At 36.0% G+C, this 21,597-nt stretch overlaps 1 pseudogene; it reads right to left on the bottom strand.

Annotated features, from left to right (window-relative positions):
- Positions 1 to 2,493: 2,493 nt before the first annotated feature.
- Positions 2,494 to 20,872, bottom strand: LOC121734069 (annotated as a pseudogene).
- Positions 20,873 to 21,597: the final 725 nt, after the last annotated feature.

The following is a 21,597-nucleotide window of genomic DNA, read 5'->3' as shown; positions in this document are numbered from 1 at the left end:
GTAAGTATATTTAATATTCTACGTATCTTAATTCTTATTACAATTTGTTAAGAGTCAGACGTCGTGCTCACAAATATCAGGTAGATAATTTTAAACAATACATTTGAAAAAATTGATGTGAACAGTAAACACGTGCTAGCCGCTAGGCAATTATTGTACCTATAAACTTGCATAGGAATTTTATACTAATTGCGATTGTGCTTCTTATTCCTATTACGATGTAGATTAGCTATGTATGTCCACACTAAGTCGGTTAAAACAAGGGATGGCACTACGATGTTGCCACTTTTTAATTTCTTCACTTTCTTGACGGACTATAGGTTTCTTTCTACTGTCGTGAATCGTGATATATACAGATTTCATTAACGCACCTAGAACAGGTTAAACTTGCTACGACGTATTAAAATGACGTGAAAGCGGTAGAGTGGAAGTGTCAAGGTGTCATTCTTCTGGTGCGGTCTGAAGTGGTCCGAAACGCGTGCGATCATTTTCTACGTACAGTCGTAACGATACATGCCAATCTGTTATCGCGGTAATAACTTTTGGCTAGCCGCCAAGGACACGCCTCGCTGTGGATAACCAAATATTGTAAGCAGACGTAATAAAATAAATCCCTGGAATCCTTATTTTATATTGTTGAACAGATTCGGATATTCGGAGTATCTCTAGTGATTGTAGCTTTATTTAATGTGAAAGTTCTTACATCAGCCCCCGTAGACAAGTGGCAAAACGCTAACGCTAACGCTAGCGCTACAAAATGTATGGATTTGACATTAGTATTCGCTAGCAAAGCGGTGACTTATGTCAAATCGCATACATTTTGTAGCGCTAGCGTTAGCGTTAGCGCTTTGCCACTTGTCTACAGGCCCAGGAAATTTTTGAGCGTTACGTAGAGTTTGCAAAAGGTCATGATAGAGCAAGTTTAAACATTAATTAAAATTAATGTTACAAGCTTATAGTAGTAATAATTTTATTGTTTTTTATGTTTCAAATTCTATAGGGCCCTGCCAACAACTTTTAGTAAATTTGGTTAAGGCTGAGCTGTGAACTACGGTCGGCTAGGTTTGAAATTATATACGTTGAAACGCCATCGGCTCATGAATCAATTTTCACTGACAGAATAATGTGTGTAAGGCAAATGGGAGAAATGCAAATGAGCTTGATATTCAGGTTTGAACTTTGAATATAAAAACTATTGTACCGAAATAGCATACTGGAGCCCGAAGCTTCAACCCACACGCGGGGAAAACATTTAACACAACCATGACCTTATGATTACTTATTATTGTTACTAAGTTTACCACAACAAAATATGAACAAACTAGATGACGCCCGACATTTTACGCAACGAAGTTTCGTTGCGTCAAAATTCGTTTTATCGTGCGGAAACCGTACATTTTCCGGAATAAAAAGCATGTTTACATACCGGGGCTCAAAGTATCTCCATACCAAATTTCAGAAAAATCGACTCAGCAGTTTGGACGTGAAGAGGTTACAGACAGTCAAACAGTTATGAGTTATTTTGATTAATTATTATTATCATAATGTTGTTAAGGCGAATCAACAAAAAGTTTTAGAACAGACTTTTGTTAATCAAATAAAAGAAAACGGGATGCCCAATTGTTTTATCTATTATCTATTTCAATACTTACACGACGGCAACAATATTGACCAAAGTGTGTTCGGTTCGGCAGTAAAGCCGCTTGTAAAAAACTAAAAATAAAATACACGATGAAATTGTAACGCGGAATGTACACAATCGTCCATTCTACCGTGTCGTAAATCACACTGTATTGATTTATGTCTGTCCGACGAGATATCTGCTGAAGAATTTATGCAAACTAAAAAATTAGGTCGGAAGATCGTCTAAATTATACTAAACTCATTACTTTCATTGAATAAACTACGCAGCTCGTTCAAAGTTGCTTTGCCTCGGATATTCCATGATACCTTCATGTTGGTGTAAGTGTCTTAACTCTTATCCCACCAAAAAGATACCTGTTAAAATACCTACAAAGCTGTGATTCGGCATGAATGCAGATATTAATTAATGATGCCGACAAAATCGTATATAAAATCTTTAGCGGGGATGATATTTTTTTTTCGCGTCCACACCACCGTGTGGGGTATCGTTGGATAGGCTTTTTAAAAATATTACGAGTATTCATAGATCATTTTTCGATTTAGGGAAACAATAGTTTTTTTTAATGAAATAAGGGGGCAAACAAGCAAACGGGTCACCTGATGGAAAGCAACTTCCGTCGCCCATGGACACTTGCAGCATCAGAAGAGCTGCAAGTGCGTTGTCAGCCTTTTAAGAATAGGTTAATAAGGGAGGGTAGGGATGGGAAGGGAAGGATATAGGGGAGGGTAGGGATGGGAAGAGAAGGGAATAGGGGAGGGTAGGGAAGGCAATAGGGTAGGGGATTGGGCCTCCGGTAAAAATAGATAAGTATATATAGCTTAAAAAAAACAATATTTTAGTCTGTCGAGATATCGTTTATTTATTGTAATTTTCCGCAAGACCAATTTTCATACTTCTTATAATCCATCATCTATCGTGATCGGTTTAGTCATATCGGGCTCGTAATTGAAGTCGAGGGTGCGCGTACGCAACATCTCCTTGTACATATAGGCGGACTTGCGCGGCGTGCGCGTCTTCTCCAGGCTCTCGAAGTCCACCTCGTATAGCCCGAAACGCTCTCTGTGAAATAACAATTGATAAAGGCACTGATTTAAAGAGACAGTTGTAAATAGCAGTTTTTAATGTAACATTGCAAACGCAGGCTGAACCCTACGAGATTTATCAAAATAATATACCAAGTACATATTGTACACATTGATAAGTTCTACAGAAAACTCCGCGATGGTATATGTCTATCTCTTATAATGGATATCCCACAATAACATTTTTGTCATTTACTTTTTACGACAGATAATGGCTAATTTTCGAAGCGATTTTAACCAATACAACATAATCATTATCCAATTAAATACCATAAATACATTGTTGATTTAATATAGATCTATATGGCCATTTACAGCATATTATTTAAATGAATATTTTTGAAGAAATTGCGGGACGTAGCTTTTGCGGCGGTACCGACTACCGACCAATGCGGGTCACGAGTAGTAATTAAATTAATACTAGAGATCGCCCAATGGTCGAAAATCGACCTTAGTTTCAACGACATTAGGACTACTACCTAAATTTTGTAAAAAATATTGACTTTATCATATTTTTTTCAACTCTTCTTTGGGATTCAGCTGATCTCAGACTGGCCGTGTAAGCATTGTCTAATAGTATCTAAGATTTAATAAAAAAAACTATTATCCATTTTCAATTTGTCAACTTGTTGACATCAACAGACTTCAACCATAAATAAAAGAGTATAATTCGTATGTATAGGCTTGTCACTCAAAAATCTGTCATCTTTCCTATGTAAACCATTACACACTGCAACACGTGTGTGTTGCAGTGTGTAATTTCTATAAAATAATTCTTTCTTATAAATTATATCTAACCGTAATAGTCAATAAGGTACCAATTATACTGTACCATACTGTAAAAACACTACCTGATTTTATCGCGTACCATGGAAGCGTTAACACTTACTACTTACTAAATAATACTTAACACGGTCAGCCCATGAAACATAAAGGACGCATTTACTCACGAGTATCCTTGCGACCATTCAAAGTTGTCCATTAGGCTCCATGCCGTGTACGCTCTAACGTCACAACCTTCTTCCATCGCGTCGAGCATGGCATCGAGATAGCTTCTGTAGTAGTCGATACGGTCGTCGTCGCTTAAGCCACCGTAAGACGAGAAACCGTTCTCAGTAATCATCACTGGAGGATTGTCGAAGTCGTCCTTAATTTTGATCAAGAGTTTATAGAAACCCCATGGAACCACCTGCAAAAATATCATTTCATAAGTAGATTTGAAGTACTTACATATTTTATAATATACTAGCTATTTGACCGATAAAACACGAATAAAATGTTATTTTCTAAAAATGATTCCTAGCTAGATCGATTTATCGCCCTCGAAACTATTATATACTAAATTTCATGAAAAATAAATCGTTGGAGCCGATCTATTTTCATGAAATTAGATTCGTGTGTGTGTATATATATACACGAATTGCTCGTTTAAAGATATAAGATAATAATATAATATTGTTACGTGCTAGGGTTCGAGGATTTGGAGAGAAAGGCCTGGTCACTCTGTTGAACAATCTCAATCACACTCTGTTGAATTAACACTGCACTAAACACTAGGTCACAACACTTAGCACTAAGTCCAAACACTAATCACTAAGTCCAATCACTAAGCACTATCACTGTCCTAGGTCGTAGCCAAGTCGCAGGTTTCACTGGTTCACTCACTATTGATCACTTGTTGTCGCCTCGAAGATCGGACAGATTGAACTGAACTCGCCGGGCCTGCCTGCGGCTTTTTATATGGCGAGACGAATTCCAGAAAGTTCCCGATTCACGTAAACAAGTAAACAACCGTGGGAACTTTCTCGGAGGCTCGAGCATGTACCACAATAAAACTGCCGTCCTTACGATAAGTGCAGTAAGTGGAATTTTTTGGCAAATTTAATTTAGACCTTATGGACTCAGTCATAAGGTCTAAATTAAAACACGTAAACACGCAAACAAATAAACGGTAAACACGTAAACAAACATTGGACCTTTCTAGAAGGTTCGAGTATGAACTTGCGCACTTCCTGCCATCCAGTATTGAGTAGCGGATTTATGTTGCCTGTGCTCCCTCGGTAAGTTTCGCTGGTTTGTCGCTAGATGGCACCACGTGTCCGTATACCATGTACCGTAACACTATCTATGGACGCTTCACACCACGTGAGTCTGGCCCCGTGGTAAGTACCTGAAGGACTTGTGTTACGGGTACCAGACAACGGAAATATATTTAATACAAATACTATACATATATTTAAGATTTTTATTATATGATACTGATCACATATTTAATACACACCCATGACCCAGGAACTTTGAAAACTTTTTTGTTCCGTCGGAGGATTCGAACCCGCGACCCCCGGCTGGAGCTACCAATAGCCCACCAACTGAGCCACAGAGGTCGTCGAGTATATAATATGACGCTTTAAAATGTAATTACGTAGAACTTGATCATACATTCTCCAAAGTCTTTTTCTTCTTGTGCCTGGCTGATATTACATTATGCATATGAAGCTTTTAAAATAGCATTATAATCAACATTTTAAAAATATTTACCTACATGTAACCAAGAAGATGCTCCTTTCGGCCAGTCACTTTGGGCATATCCCATGACGCTCATGTCATCTCTAAATGAGGGTGAATCGTATACGCCCTCCACGGATTCGTTTCTGTATACAATAATAGAAGAATAGTGATTAATTCCGAGGAAGTCGGAGCTTCCCCTCACTAATTTTATCTCATCGGTGGTAAATTCTGGAAGCCTTGATCTGAAGAAACCCTGTTTTTCACTCTTTTCTGCAATCCTTTTTTTCATCGATGGCGGAAAATCGCCGGTCTTGGAGAAGATTGGATAGGCGTATTGTCCCCACTAAAAATAAATATTACATTAACATAATATCAATAAACATTTGAAGCCAGCTTGTGAGCCAGAGCAAATATTCTCTGTGAGTGAAAAAAAATCAAAAGTTTTATAAAAGGGAAAAGAAATAAAAAATAGAATAGGTAATATTATAAGATCTTTCAACTATTTTATATTTCTGATACCTTTTACTTACTTCAAATTCATATTGATCTTCGCTAGCTTCCCAATGTTCATCAGTGTCAGGCTCGTACCACGATGCACTCAGCGTAATACCGATAGTACCACCCTGAGTCGGTCTGAACTCATTGTTATATATATTATAGGTTTTAGCATGGGCTACTAGTAAGTTCTTAGCGCATAAGTATTCAGCGTAGCCAGTGATATTTAACATAGGTGCCAAGCCAGCATCAGAATATCCTTGCAAGCAAACTTCTCGGGGCTCATTGATAGTAATCCAATAGTTCACTCGATCACCGAACAGTTCAAAAACGATTCGGGAGTAATCACTGAACCAATCAACCATATGCGGATTCGTCCAGCCACCCAAATCTTGAAGCTTTTGAGGTAAATCCCAGTGGTAAATAGTCACCATGGGTTCGATGTTGTACTTCTTCAATTCGTCAATTAAGTTGTTGTAGTAGTCTACTCCCGCTTGATTTATCACATCGGGGAAGCTGGTCGGCAGAATCCTCGACCAGGATAAGGAGAATCGGTAATAGTCTAGCCCAAGCTCCCGGACCATCTCCACGTCCCTCTTGTACAATCGATATGATTCATTAGCATCGTCCCCGGTGTCGCAGTTTTTTATAAGACACGGCACTTGATGAGATATACGATCCCAAATGTTTTCAGATTTACCTGGAACGTCGCTCATATTAAAAACCGTTTTAACTTCTTGACTTTCTTCCAGACTTTTGTTAAAAGTTCAATTGCACTTACCATCTTCATTCCATGCCCCTTCTACTTGGTAGGATGCTGTGGCAGTCCCGAATAATAAGTGTTCCGGGAATTTACGAGGTTCCTTCTGAACATCGCATGTAATAGTAACGAAGCACAGTGTTAAAACTACACTGTAAAACAGGAAGTAGACATAGAGTATATTGCTATTTAAAGTACTTTAATTATTGCAAGAAAATAATAAGAGTTACTTTTAGATTAATAATAATAAAAACATATCTATAATGAAAAAGTGAATATACTCACAACTTTAATGTTACCATATTGTTGCTTTCGTTTAGACCCCCTTGCTAGTATGTTATTGGCATACTGTCAGCGCTATATATATTACCTAATACGGTCTCTATCTCTGTGATTAACAGTTTTATCTCAATATTATTTTCTCGTGACATATCGGAAGGAAAAGTTTTATCATGATCGCTGCAGTTGTCAAAATAGGAGGATCAATATAGATAACATTTAAGTGTTTTATAAAACAGGCTGCGTGCAGGCCTCAGCTTTAACCCATGTCGTTCTCATAGGCACATCACTAACCCTGATATTAGTCAAAGTCAAACATTTTTATTCAGAATAGGTTTTTTTCAAACACTTTCCGAACGTAGATGCTACTGGGGCCTACCACCGGTTCGGGAACCGGCGTAAGAAACTCGCACGGGGCCATCTTTTACCAAAAAGATGGAAAATTACAATGTCATTAAGATTGAATAAAAATAAAAAAACTAAATACAACAAGTGTACAATATTACAATAAAATAATATACAGAAACAGCTCTGCAGGGGCGACCTTATTCCTACGGTGTACTATCAATCATGAAATCAGTAACTTTATAGTATGCTTTGGTACACAAGCGTTCTTTAACAACTTTTTTAAATTTATTAATTAAAAGATTTTGAACGTTTTCTGGGATCTTATTATTAAGGCGTATACATTGACCTTAAAAAGAATTTTTGACTTTAGTAAGTCTAGTTACCTGTATTTCAAGCTTATGTTTATTACGAGTATTTCTCCCATGGGTATCACATTTTTTCTTGAATTCATATATATATTCTTTTTAACATATAATACATTTGATAGGACATATTGAGAAGCAACAGTTAAGATTCCAGTTACCAGTTTTAATTAGTTAATCAGTCAGAGTGCAAAAATACGGGTGGACCGATTTTGATCTAAGTTTTTTTGTTTGAAAGCTGACTGTTCTTAGCTATAGTTCATTATCATCAGCCTCACCCTCACCCGTTTGGATGGTACGATGCCACAGACAGACACACACACAGACAGACAGACACGTCAAACTTATAACACCCCTCTTTTTTGGTGGGGGTTAAAAAGTAACTCTTTAAGCTTGGCTATACCACAGAATTACAATATTCCATAGGATAAATATTGTAACACTGTGGCTATACTTTGACAGTAAACTCTTTAGTGCCTTTACACTAGTAAACAAGTGCCAGTTTCCTCGAAACCTGATCTCATGCACCGAAAATTATGATTTTGGCCTCATTCGATTCGAAATGCCATTTAAAACATTCTATCAAAATTCCAAGAGGGGCTGAAAAAAATTGCAAAAGTTGTAAACAATAATATAAAACAAAAAAGAAGGGTTTGTTTTTTTTTTTTTAATATTTCATAAACTATTTGAGATAGTCAAAATTTGAAAATAGATCCTTAAAGAGCAAGAAATTTCCTAAAACAAATTCTAACTTTTGGAACTTTATCAATATTCCTTATAACTTTAATTGAGCGGCGAAAGTAACGGGAAAAACGCTAAGTTCGCGTTTCGCGTGATTTGCCGCAATCTGCCACGTGAACTAAAAACATATTTTAACTACAACTACATATTAATATTAAGGAATAAAAAAAAATTGGTACTTAGTAGACATATCAATAAACAAGAATCCGACAACAAAAATAAATTATCATCATTTGTTTAATTGTTATGCTTTTCTTAATTTGTTAATAGTCACCATTTTAATGTTAACATAAAAATGCAGATTTTTTTCAAAACCAGAAATTTAAATTTTTTTTTATTATTTTGAGCTAATCTCAAAAAGGCTGAGAAGAGATCTCCGTCGAAAAAATTCAAGAATTTTGAGTTTTCACTTTTTTATTAACATTCAAAGGCATTTAAAAATTATTCATGTAAATAAAGCCATTACGGTATTTATATGTCCAATTATTGTTTCTATTTTGTTTTGTTATTATTAGAAGCCAGATAACAATATTAATACTTTTATTTATAACTAATAAAATTTAAATAATAATTTTTATTGATGAAAAAACCCTTATTACTTTATTTACATGAAAAATTCTTGAATGCCTTTTATTGTTCATAAAAAAGTAAAAAATCAAAGTTTTTAAATTTTTCCAACGGGGATCCCTTCTAAGCCCTTTTAAGATTAGCTCGAAAGAATAAAAAAAAATACATTTCTTGTTATGAAAAAAATCTGCGTTTTTATGTTCACATAAAAACATAAAATGGTGACTATTAACAAATTAAGAAAAGCATAACAATTGAACAAATGGTGATAATTTATTTTTGTTGACAGATTCTGGTTTATTGATATGTCTACTTAGTACCAAATTTTTTTTATTCCTTAATATAAATATTTAATCAGTTAAAATATGTTTTTAGTTCACGTGGCAGATTGCAGCAAATCACGCGAAACGCGAACTATGCGGTTTTACCGTTACTTTCGCCGCTCAATTAAAGTTATAAGGATTATTGATAAAGTTCCAAAAGTTAGGATTTGTTTTAGGAAATTTCCTGATCTTTAACGATCTATTTTCAAATTTTGACTATCTCAAATAGTTTATGAAATATTAAAAAAAAAAAAACAAACCCTTCTTTTTTGTTTTATATTATTGTTTACAACTTTTGCAATTTTTTTCAGCCCCTGTTGGAATTTTGATAGAATGTTCTAAATGATGTTCCGAATCGAATGAGACCAAAATCATAATTTTCGGTGCATGAGATCAGGTTTCGAGGAAAATGGCACTTGTTAACTAGAGTACTTATCACACTGGCAATTAGCGAGCGATTTGAAAGCGACGCGATTGCGCAGGGCACACGGCGTGGCGTAAACGCCATTTTGTACACTCGTCTACACAGATTATTATTATATATAGTAGACTCGTCTAGGGAGTGATGTCAGAATCCATTTTGCTTCTGAGTGTCCAAAACGCCGAAGGCAAGCTGCGTGCACGCCGCGCAGTCGCGGCGTCATCGTGGCGTGTGCGCTGCGCAGTCGCGTCGCTTTCAAATCGCTCGCTAATCGCCAGTGTGATAAGGCCATAACTCTATTAAATATGGGAGTCCGTAATGGTTAATAGGTATAATTGACTAGCTGTTGCCCGCGACTTCGTCCGCGTGGACTTTAGTTTATAGTTGTTCCCGTAATCCCGTATAGGGTTGCCAGGCGTCTGGATAAAGCCGGATACAGTCAGGCTTTTCGCTTGCGTGTCCGGCCAAAATTAAAGGGAGTCCGGCTTTTGTAGAGCCTAGAATTTATAACTTTATACAAAAGTCCTCCTTTAGACAATTGACGAACACCTAATAGATGTGAAATTGTAGAGCTGTTAAATTGATTTAAGAAAACAGAAAATCTGTACACGCTACCGAATGTATTGCTATAAGTACTAAAAGTTTAGATTTTAAGTACTCCTTTCCTTGTCCCAGATTCAAATTAGTATTTCCAATATCCATACCCATCAAAATATATTGAATAGTTTAGGCGATAATCATAAAAGTTTATTGTACGGAAACCGTGAATTTTCCGGGACAAAATTAGTATTCCTTGTACTTTCCCAAAACTCAAAGTATCTCCATACCAAATTCCATCAAAATAGATTGTATAGTTTACACGCAAATCATAAAAGTATATTGTGCAGTAACCTTACATTTTTCCGGGACAAAATGTATCCTATGTTCTTTTTCAGGACTCAAAAAATCCTTATACCAAACAGCGAAATGGATCCAGCCGTTTACGCGTGATGTCGTGACCACGCGAAATATAACGTTCCGCGCAGCTTCGCCCGCGTAAATTAAATATTTCACAGACAAATTAGTCCACAAAAATTAGCTTATTATCCTTCACGTGGTCTTCTTCTTATCTGTGCCAAATATCAGAAAAATTGCTCCAGTAGTTCGTGAGATAAGCCCTTTCTAATAATTTTCCCGCGTGATGAGCTGAGTGCTGAGCGTAATGAAATATAGCCTTTCACAATAAATAGACTATCTAACACTGAAATAATTTTTCAAATCGGACCAGTAGTTCCAGAGATTAGCGCGTTCAAATAAGCCATTTCAAATAGGGTTGCCATCCGTCCGGATTTCCCCGGATTTGTCCTAGTTTGAGGGGCGTCCGGGGTGCGCCCGGCCGGGTTTTTGAAAAGTGTCCGGTTAAAATCCGGACACTTTTGCTGAAAGTAATCCAACTTTTTAACCAGGCAGTAATTAACGAAAGAAAAACTCGCTGAGTATACACACGGTTTCTTGCACGGACTAGAGTTAGTCAGATTTTTACAAAATATTCTTGTTGGAAAAGCAAAAATCGGCAAGACGTTATCGTAAATACTGTTTAAGAGATGTCCGGGAAATAACCACATTTCGGCCAAATGTCCGGGAATTTTGTCGTGCCTGACCGGCGAAGGGAATTTGGGTGATGGCAACCCTAATTTCCAATAATTTCTCCCGTTTTTTCCACACTTTCCTCTATTTCCTCGATTTTATATATAATGCATAGACCAACAAAGAGTGCGAGAGGAAATACTGAATAGGTACAGAATAAGGATTATTTAATACTTTTTAGTTCATTTGAGTATAATATTACTATTGTCTTTACCTTCAAATCGGTTCACAAACGTCGGAGTAATCGTTGAACATACATAAAAAATATTATATCCACAGCCGAACGTCTAACCTCCTCCTTAAAGTCGGTTAAAAATGATTGTAATAAAAAGTATTAGGGAGTGCCTCCGCTGCCGGCGCCGGTGGCCAAAATGGCTGCCGGCGCCGTTTTCCGAACTCCGAAGTTTGCCGAAGTCACGCGATGTTTGCCGAATAGGCTGCCGGCGCCTATTCGGCAAACATCGCTTGTCAAACAGAATAATGATCACAAACATCAGACTTGAGCTAAATGACTATGAAAAGTACAAATAATAAGGTCATAATAATTGTAAGGATGCATAATTATTTGAATCCTTCGATCGGGGATTCTCGGAAATGCTATTGTATTCTATTGATGTCGCGATCACCGGTGCTCGTATGGGGCTTGAATCTTGGATGGGTGGTGGTGATGATTAAGATGCTGATAAATGTGATCTGCATAGTAGCATTTAAAGACAATATCTTTGCTTCTTTAAACAACGGTGAAACTCTCTAACATGTATAAGGAATCTGAAGTTCTGTTCAGTACCTTCGGAAGTATACCACGGAGTTTATAACTGTAGCTGTGGTGCAAAATCTTACTTTTTGGTAGCTGAAAAAAGATAGCTAAGGTAAAGCTAAGCTAAGAAAATGCATCACAAAAAACTAAAATATCCACAGCCGAACAAATAGGTACCAAACCTTCACCTTTACAAGTCGAATTTGTGTATCGGCACTGGAACCTAGCGCTTTACGCATTATCACCGGCTCCCATTTTGAGTGCCAGCGCCAGCAGTCGTTGTTTTATATCTCGGCTGCCGGCAGTATACTTACCGTAGTTCCCATTACTGATATTTTTGGGAGCCGGCGCCGGCAGCGGAGGCACTCCCAAAAGTATTATGATATTTAATGATATGTATTTAATTTAAGAATAAAATATAATATACTATGTGTGTTGTTTACTTTCAACGTTTACTTTCAATGCAGCAATGTAAGGGCTGATTTACCAGATAGATTTTACCTGAGTAATAAATAAGTAACTTTATAATATGTTATGTGTATATTATTTACCCCTATAAGAACCTCATGTCATAAGTCATAACATATCCGACGAATGACGATTGAAAAATCATTCCAAACGAAAATGTGTATCTTACTTTTCAATCGTCACCTTTTTTGCCAATTAAAATTTATGATACGTAATTTGAAATACAAAATCCGTCAAAGTTGCATATTATTTATTTCTTATAGAAACTCAGGTAAAATAACTCGAACGGACTAAACTATCGATAGCAAAATAGTATACTATCGATAGTAAAATATACATCACTAGCACACGCACACATTGACAGATCAAAAAATGGTCACGCATTTTCGGGTTGTCAGGTGGTCTATACGACAGTATATTATAAGTGTATGGACAAGCCTATACATACGAATTATACTCTTTTATTAATTATGGTTGAAGTCTGTTGACAACAAGGTGACAAATTCAAAATGGATTAGGTAAATATTTTTTTATTGAATCTTAGATACTATTAGACAATGCTTACACGGCCAGTCTGAGATCAGCTGAGTCTCAGAAACAAGAGTTGAAAAAAATATGATAAAGTCAATATTTTTTTACAAATCAATATGTAATGTCGTTGAAAGTAAGGTCGAATTTCGACCATTGGGCGATCTCTAGTTAGTATATAAATATATATATATATATATATATATATATATATATATATATATATATATATATATATATATATATATATATATATATATATATATATATATATATATATATATATATATATATATATATATATATATATATATATATATATATATATAATATATATATATGTATATATACATATATATAATTTGAATCTCGGAACCGGCTCCAACGAATTCAGTATTCAGTATAAAGGGGGTTTCAGGGGCGATAAATCGATATTGCTATAATAGGAATCAATTTTAGAAAATGTCATTTTATTTGTGTTTTATCCAATACCGAGCGAAACTCGGTCAAATAGCTAGTAGTATATTATATCAAATATGGTTCATATGTGCAATTCAAAGGCTTGAATGGCTTTAGATGTTGTTTAAAATAAAAATCGGCCAAGTGCGAGTCAAACTTGCGCACGAAGGGTTCCGTACCGTTATAGAGCGGAAATTGGCAAAAAAATGTGTTTTTTGTAAGGGAATTTTATGAATATAATTAGGTATTTATAATATGACCCCTTCTAAATACTGGCGCAAAAAAATCGGACTATAATAATTAATTTCAGAAAAAATCTAACGCGTTACGCGACTGTGGTAATATCGGTGATGAACGCTATAATCATAATATGGTACATATTATTATTTATTGATTTCATATAGGTTTTATAGAGTTTTAGTATAAATAATTAGTTTGATTTTGTTGTAAGTATTTATAATTTATTTAGTTTAATTAGTTAATGACTATTTATTGTGCCCGTCCTATCTGCTATCTTTTACACTGTATCTCTTCGTAGGGCTGCTGTAAGAGATTTCTTTTAGAAATAAGCAGTTCCTTTGTGTCGTCTTTCCATGTTAATTGTATGTTTATGTTTTTCTTGTGTACAATAAAGAGTTAAATAAAAATAAATAAAATAAATGATGCTCCCACACCGCCGTTAGAAAATGTTTAGTAACGTTAACTTTTTTCCTTCTTCTTCTTGTCTTCATGCCGCTCCATACGAACAACCTACATAGAACGAATGATTTATAACTTGCAGAGTAACGATCATGCATACGGTAAATTGCTGCGTATGCAGCGTTCCCACTGCTTCGTAAAGGCCCCCCCCAAAGTCCCCCAATGCTCTCGATCTAACGCAGCCGCAGGCCAGCCTGACTCGTATTAGTCTAGCACATCGCGCCATCTTTTTCGAGGCCTGCCTTTGACCAGACTTTGGACTTCCCAAATAGAAAATCGATGTTAAAAATTGTTGGAACATTGTTTTTCGTTAGTATGCAAGCTAACTAGGTAAAGTGCAAATATAAGCTTTTTTTATTTAAATTCACACTTTGACGGATGGTCTCAGGTAATCTGCAGGTTACATACTTAATGAGCACGTTAAAGTTTTCTGCATTCTAACGGTAACATCATTAATATTACTTTGTAAATAATATAATTATTATGTTGTCGTTATGCATTTCTAAGTAGGTACCTGTTCGCTACTGTTACTTTTTTACAATAATAAAAAATAATGTTTTATTATTAAATGATTAAAATAATCGGCCAAGTGCGAGTTGGACTCGCGCACGAAGGGTTCCGTACCGTTATAGAGCAAAAATACGCCAAAAATTGTGTTTTTTGTATGGGAGCCTCCTTAAAATTTCAGAAGTATGTGTAGCGGTTCTTGAGATACAGCTTGGTGACATACAGACAGACAGACATACAGACAGACGGACAGACAACGAAGTCTTAGCAATAGGGTCCCGTTTTTACCCTTTGGGTACGGAACCCTAAAAATATAATGTTCCGTACCCAAAGGGTAAAAACGGGACCCTATTAACCCGTCGAATGATTTATGAGACTTCGATGTCTATCCGTCTGTCTGTCTGTCTGTCTCCAGGTTGTATCTCAACAACCGCTGCAGCTAATATTTAAGGGAGGCTTCTATACAACAAACGTGTTTTTTGCCTTTTTTGCTCGATATTAATAATGGCAACAGGTAGGCACTTGAAATTTTCACAAAATCCTTAATTATACGTGCATTTTAATAATTAATAGTAAAATAAAATTAAAATTAATAAGTACCATACAAGAAAAACATTTTAGCCTATTTTTGCTCTATAACGGTACAGTGGTACAGGATCCTTCGTGCGCGAGTCTGATTTGCACTTGGCCGATTTTTTAACAATTATCGGTAACGGTAGCTAAGCATATTTTAGGTTCATAGTTGATATCCAATGTTCTCGTCTTCAAGGTGTGTTTGTAGAAATATGCTGATTTCCGTGGTCTGCGCGTTCTGTGTGGACTCGTGTAGTCCACCTCGTACAGCCCAAATCGTTCTCTATGGAGATATAAAAATATATTACAGCATGAAACTAATAAACTAAAATAAATAAATCTATACACATAAATCATAATATTATAAATGCAAGTGTGTCTGTCTGTAACCTTTTAATGCGTAAGCCGATGAACTGATTTTGATAAAATTTTACCTTATGTCCGGAGAAATGACAAAAGATTTTTTATCCCGGAAAAATTAAGGTACCCACACAATAAAGTAATTTTAGTTCAATTAAGTTGCGGCGACATTATAGTTTCTAGTTAAATAAATAAAAAAAAATGCATAAAGAAATAAAAGTGAATAAATCAGAAAAAACATTATAACTCCATCAACGATAAGAAAAATAGTAGAAATAGTTTATAACAATTTAGACTATTTTAATTAATGTAATCTATTTAAATAAGTATTCTAAATTACCATAAAATAATCATTTAAGATTTATGACGTCTTGTATATGATATTGAATGTAAATTCATGTTTCACAGTAAAGATATACTACTATTCATGCACTTATTCCACTTTTATTAATTTATTTAATTACAATTAATTATGTTTCACACGACCGGTTTCGATACATACGGTTACACCTGATGATGATTTTATCGAAACCGGTCGTGCGAAACATAATAATTGTAATGAAATAATTACTACAAATGGAATATATATATATATATATATATATATATATATATTTTTTTTTTTTTTTTTTTTTTTTTCAAAGACGTACTATGGACAAAGACGACGAAGAACTTAAAGCAAAATATCTCACGCGTCTTGTAAATGCATAACTACACTTCGTCTGTCATTGCGGTCAATTAACTTTGAAGTAGAGAAGATAGTTATTGTAATTGCATCAAGTCACAACGCATCACGCCTGTAGATGATGCGTTATATCAAACACATGCATTTATAATATCTAACTTTCTTGTCGAAAATATCGATTGTATTTTAACTAAATACCCGATTGAACTTTGTCGCCATTTTACCTGTAGCCGTGCAGCCACTCGAAATTGTCCATGAGGCTCCATGCCGTGTACGCCCTGATGGTCGACCCCTCCTCCACGGCGTCCAACAGCGCCGACAGATACGTCTTGTAATATATCACCCGGTCGGTGTCGTTCAGCCCGCCGAGGCTCGCGAAACCGTTCTCCGATATGAACACCGGGGGATTATTGTAATTTTCTCGAATTCTTGTGAGAAGCTTGTAAAATCCCCATGGGACTACCTGGAGAATAGAAGATATGATTTGCTACCTTTTTCTTAAAGTAAAATTAGTAACCGAGTTGATTGGTCACGTTTCGACAAGATATATAGGATAAACATGATTGCAATCATGATGGCAATCAGAGTGCAGCTGTTTTCAGTAAGCACAATCAACGTCGACCATAAGCAGTCATCGAGTAATATCCCTCTACAGATTTGTTGCTGCTTGTATTTTTACATTATAGGAACATTATAATGCACCCTGCATTATAATGTTACGACACATTACATAGCTATGAACTGTTCCAAACAGTGAATAGCTGAAATAAACAGAACTAAGCACGAACTTAAGAAAAACTTAAATTTACGATTCACCCTAAAGGGCTCTACGCAATTTCTGTAGCTTACTACGCCGTAGCCCGTAGCCCGTAGCCCACGTAGCCCGCGTTGCCCGCGTAGCCCGTAGTATTGTCGTAGCAGGGCTTATGTTCAACTTGATACGCCACTGGACTATGCGACAAAACGTTTGATGGCAAAATAATTATTATACCTACTTCAGTTATATATATTTTAACCTACAAATAATACATATTTTACTCATTTTTTTGTTCGTAAATAGTTTAGTACCAAGAAATTGCAATTATTATTGAACTTAATCTAGTTTTGTCTATCGCGACTCTGGATTTTGTTACTATAATATAATATTAACGGGCGAAATACTTTATAAGGCAAAACAACGTTGGCCGGGACAGCTAGTTTTATCATATAAATAAAGTTTTTGCTATGAGCAAAAAGTGAGAGTAAAAATGGGTCGTTTATAGACATAAAATTGAAATGAAAAGATAAGCGGTTAGAATAAACGGGTCTCATTAATACCCGACTGTGCCAAAAGGAATAGTTAAGTTTTTGGAGTGTATGTTTATGTTTGTAGCTTTTATGATTTGAGCTTGAGAGGTAAAGTTATGTTTTATTCATTTCGATATCAGCATTCGCAGTTATGTCTATTGTGTCGATATGTTGATGTTGATGCTACGCTTCGGCGACACAGGTGCATCAAATGCAAACACATCGGTCTTGTCGTCTATACTTCCTATACTATATGAGGTAAACACAAACAAGCGCCCGCAATTTCATTACTTATAGGAAAAAAAATCATATTTTTTAAAATAGATAGCCTATCACTAAACGCAAGATACTGGTCTTAAATGTATGGACATTATTATAGTGAGCTGGCCTGAGCACAGTACAAAAAAAAATTGAAATATAAATATTATAATAAAGTAGGCAGGATTTTGAACTCACCATAGTAAATTTGGACTCCCCGATTTGCCATTCGGGAAGTTGATACAATTTCACTCCCAAGTCGTCCATGAATGATGGAGATTCATACTCGTCGTCCACAGATTCGTTTCTATATACAAAAAATGTGGAGTAATGGTTTATCCCGATATAATCGGCGCTCCCTCTCACGAGCTCGACCTCTTCAGGGGTGAACTGAGGTAGCCTCGACTTTGAAAATCCCTGAGCGGCACTTTTGGCGGCTATTCTCTCTTTGATGATTGCCGGGAAATCGCCTTCTTTAGAATATATCGCATGTGCATATATTTCCCACTAAAACAAAGTAATAAAATTGAGTATTGAATGTTAAGAACGGTATTACTAAGCATTTCAAGATCGGGTTTCGTTTGCTGTTATGATTGTGATTTCGTGATTTTTTATTTAAATTTTGGCTGAATTACAACCTAATGGGTGGTTCACTAAATGTTTTTGTTAATGTTTTCTTTAAAATAAACGCAGACTTTTCATGACAATAGTGTCCAAACCGACCTTAAACCTGCGTAGTTCGTGCGTTTTGAACATTGAAAACGATTAAAAACGACTTTTTTTCGTGTTTATCAGATATTAACAGCAACTGTTAACATCGCACAAATTTCGTCCACAACTATAAATAGGTTACAATTACTTACCCTTATTTATTTTAAGTATCATTTGTTTTAAGTAAGTACCCAAAAATAAATATTTTTGTAGCATCATAATAAAAATGTAATTACGAAACATTTTAATTATTAATTAATGCATATATAATATCTTTTCAACCAAATTATATGAGCTCAAATTGCTAAATGCAATGTGAAGTGCTAAAGTCACGTGTGACGAGACTTTAGCAAAAGTTCATAAATTATCATGATTCACAAAAATGCAGTATAGGAAAATAATAAATCCAGGTTATAATGATTTAGTATTTTCATAATAGAATGTCCATGGTCTGTGAATAATACATGCAATTGACTAAAGCGAGTAGGTAATTAGGTATATGAATTATGACAAAATGTGGACAATATAATATATTATTATAAAACGTTAAAAAGAACTGTCCATGAGACGTATACCAGGTTTTTTCTATAAATAACTAAATGTTCATAATTTAAATGAACGACAAATTGCAATAGGATGGAATGGAGGTGCTAGGAAAGCGGTTAAAAATCCAATTAAAAAACAAACCGCGTACATAAAATAAATTGGCGTCCCGCGCGGCGTCCGCGTCGCCGGCGGTGGCGGGCTCGTACCACTGGGCGCTGAGCGAAATAAAAATGTTGCCCTTTTGTGTCGGCCGAAACTCCCGGTCGTAAATGTGGAAAGCGGTGGCGTGCGCCAGCAAAACGTTTTTCATACACAAATACTCCCCGATCCCTTTAATATCTAAAGCGGGGGCCTGCAGGCGCGAGCCGTAGCCGTTGTAACATATGTGGTGCGGCTGATTCAACGTAATCCAGTATTTAACTCGATCCCCGAAAAGGCTAAACGCCATACGCGCGTACTCAGAATACCAATCTATAATGTATGGATTCGTCCAACCTCCCAAATCCTGCAGCTTTTGCGGCAAATCCCAGTGGTAGACCGTGATTACGGGCTGGATATTGTTTTCCAACAGGCCGTCAATTATTTTACTGTAGTGATCCACCGCCGCTTCGTTTATCTCGTTCGACAATCCGTTGGGTAAAATTCTCGGCCACGAGAGCGAGAACCGGTAGAAGTCGAGGCCGAGCTCGCTCACCATCTCCAGATCCCTCTCGTAGAGGCGGTAGGAGTCGGCCGCGACGTCGCCGTTCGAGCCGTCGGCGACCAGGTGCGGCCTGGTGTGCGTTAGATGGTCCCATATGCTCTCAGATTTTCCTTAAAAATTACACAAAATAATGACATGGACAAAACGAGCGGATGTTTTAGGAGATACAAAGATGCGAGTATCGAGATTGGTAACGCCGATAAAATAGATATTATATATAAGATAGAGATATATTTTTCACATGATCTTGCACTTGTACTATAAGGTGTGGTGTGTGTACAAAGCAAAGGGAATGCCAATTGCCAACCAAGATAAAAGAAACCTGAATTGTCATGAACGTTACCGCGTGAGATAAGTGATAATTGTATGCTCGTCGTATCTTTCGCAAACGCTTGCGAACAGCGATACTTTAATATCGAATACAACATTGAGATAATGTTTATCTGTAGAGTTTAGAATGCTCGTGTATATTATTGTAATCAGAAAAATAATAATAATAATATCTATGCACGCTTCACACCACGTCAGTCTGGCCCCGTGGTAAGTACCTGATGGACTTGTGTTACAGGTACCAGACAAAGGAAATATATTTAATAATTTTATACTACACATATATTTAAGATTTTTATTATATGATACACATATTTAATACACATCCATGACCCAGGAACTTTGAAAACTTTTTGTTCCGTCGGCGGGATTCGAACCCGCAACCCCCGACTTGAGCTACCAACGCGCTCACCGCTGAGCCACAGAGGTCGTCTAAAAAAATAAAAATATATCATAGTAAGAGAATCTATACGAAAAGGGTATCAGTTGATCCTAGTTTTAAATAGTTGTACCTACGAATAATAAAAACTAAGGAAAAGTAACTTCGTCAGAAAAATGCTCCATTTGCAATATTTAGGTGGCCTTGAGCGGTATTAGGCTGACGTTACATGACAGTTCGAAAGGAACCAAATTTAAAACGAAGTAAGTAATAGTATGGGAGTTACGTTTCCTTAGTTTTTATTATTCGTAGAGTTGTACTGAGAAATATACCGTCAACGTTCCATGCGCCCTCGACCTGATAAGACGCCGTCGCGGTGCCAAACAGCAAATCTTCCGGGAATCTCCTGGCGTACTCTCCAAACGTCATGTGACAGACACTCGGTAGCACCACAAATAATAGAAAATAACTGCGACAAAAATAATTCAAAGTCAAATAACTATTAGTTTAGTGAGTGTAACCTCGCAAAGAGAACAATGGAACTACATTAGATGAAATACTTTATATATATGCTGGGTAGGTACCAAGTATAGTATAGTCTAGTAATATATATTACCCATGTTTATGAGCCAGTATAAAATATTGACCATGTTAAGAAAAAATATTTCTAATTGTTTAAAATATTTTTAAATTAATGAATAAAAAAAATTCAACACCTAAAAAACGAATAAAAAATAAACCCACCTAAACATAATTATCCTTTTTCGATTTTTGGTATGTTTTTGTACCTCTACATTTAATTAACAAATACTAATTAAAGTCGTTAATATGGACTACAAAAAATTTTTTTATAAGAGAATTGAGATACTTTAAATGTTAAGGCTCTTCCGTCTCGTTTAGTAGCTTCGACACAACTGAAACAACCGATGCGTCGCTCGGCGCGCGTCTAGACAACGCGGGACAACGTCAAGGGCGCGGGCGTCGGTAATCATCATTGCTGTACAATTACCTGCTACATACTTACATAAATTACAAACCCAGTAATTAATTTTGTTTTAAACTACTTTAGAATTTATATTACATACTTACTCAAATGTATAAAGCTCACTAGTAATTTCAATAAAAACATCCACAGCGGAACTCCTCCTCTTTTGTTTGGAAGTCGGTTAAAAAGATTTGGTGTGATCCCC

This window comes from Aricia agestis, chromosome 1 (assembly GCF_905147365.1).
Source record: "Aricia agestis chromosome 1, ilAriAges1.1, whole genome shotgun sequence".
NCBI lineage: Eukaryota > Metazoa > Arthropoda > Insecta > Lepidoptera > Lycaenidae > Aricia > Aricia agestis.
This window is presented reverse-complemented; position numbering and strand designations above follow the sequence as displayed.